This window comes from Lepidothrix coronata, unplaced genomic scaffold, assembly GCF_001604755.1.
Source record: "Lepidothrix coronata isolate B3197 unplaced genomic scaffold, Lepidothrix_coronata-1.0 Scaffold384, whole genome shotgun sequence".
In the NCBI taxonomy this organism is placed as follows: Eukaryota; Metazoa; Chordata; class Aves; order Passeriformes; family Pipridae; genus Lepidothrix; species Lepidothrix coronata.
In genome coordinates this window covers 158345-159786 of record NW_016690564.1, presented here as the reverse complement: position 1 = coordinate 159786, position 1442 = coordinate 158345, and positions in this window count along the sequence as shown.

Below are 1442 nucleotides of genomic sequence, written 5' to 3'. Positions count from 1 at the left end.
CCCTAAGAAAGAAAGCCTGGAAGCTTTGGCTTTGTGTTGCACTTTGTGGGCCAGGCTTGGCACTCTATGGGCACCAAGAGATTTCTGTGCAGGCACCTTTGTTGTGGGAGGAATCTTCTTTCGCATGCAATTTTCCAATTCTGGCTGGTAGTTGGGAGGTAGATCGGAGAAATTAAAACAACAGCCATTACACGAGGCAAGAAAGACTGGAAGCTTTGGCTTTCTGGTGTACTTGGTGGGTCAGGTAGGGTACTCTATGGGCAACAAGAGCTTTCTGTGCTGGCATCTTGTTCTGCAAGTAATCTTTGTTCGTGTGCAATTATCAGATTCGGGCTGGCATTTGTGAAGCAGGTCTGAAAACAGGAAACAGCAGCCCTTATCGCCAGGAAAGAAAGCCTGGAAGATTTGGTTTTGTTTTTCAGTTGGTTTGTCAGCCTGGGCACTTCATGGGCAGCAAGAGCTCTCTGTGCTGGCATCTTTGGTGTGGAAGGAATCTTATTCCGTATGCAATTTTGGGAGTCGGGCTGGCACTTGGGAGGCAGGCTGAAAACAGGAAACAACAGCCCTTTTCCCCAGGAAAGAAAGCCCGGAAGCTTTGGTTTTGTGGTGCAGGTGGTGGGCCAGCCTGGGGACTCCATGAGCAGCAAGAGCTTTCTGTGATGGCATCTTTGCCGTGGGAGGAATCTTTGTTTGTATGCAATTTTGGACGTCGGGCTGGCATTTGGGAGTCAGGGTTGAAAATAGGAAACAACAGCCCTCATCCCCAAGAAAGAAAGCCTGTTAGCTTTGGCTTTGTGATGCAGATGGTGGGCTAGGCTGGGCACTCAATGAGGAGCAAGAGCTTTCTGTGCTGGCACCTTTGTTCTGGGAGGAATCTTTGTATGCAATTTTGGGAGTTGGGCTGGCAGGTGGGAGGCAGGGCTGAAAACAGGGGAGAACCCTCATTCTCAGTCTGAGGAGAGAAAAAAACAGGAGACTTTAAGTTCAACTGATTTTTCTACAGTCTCCTAGCTTTCCTCACATTAATGAAAATTGGCTAATGAGGATTATGAGGATGCAGCTTCTGCTATGGGGAATTCTAAGCATTCTGGGGTCGGTAAGACAACCTGGTAAGTAACATTTGAGTCAGTAGGGGGTTGTCTTGGGGGTTTGTTTCCCTTCTCTTTTCTGTCTCTCGGTTTCTCATTTTGTTTGCTACTTTATTTGGAATAAATGTTTTGTTCAGCTTTCAACTGTGCTGGTTTCAGTTTTGGCAATCTCCCTGCTACACGCAGACATAATAAACAAATGACAGCATCAGCAGATGCCTTTCCATTCCTCTTTCCCTTCCCATTCCCTGTTCCTCTTCCCTTCCCATTCTCATAGCCAACACACTATTTCACTTCTCACTTTAACAAAGCTCTTTTCTCCTTCAAGCCCCTCAAAGGTGCCAAGGCCACATA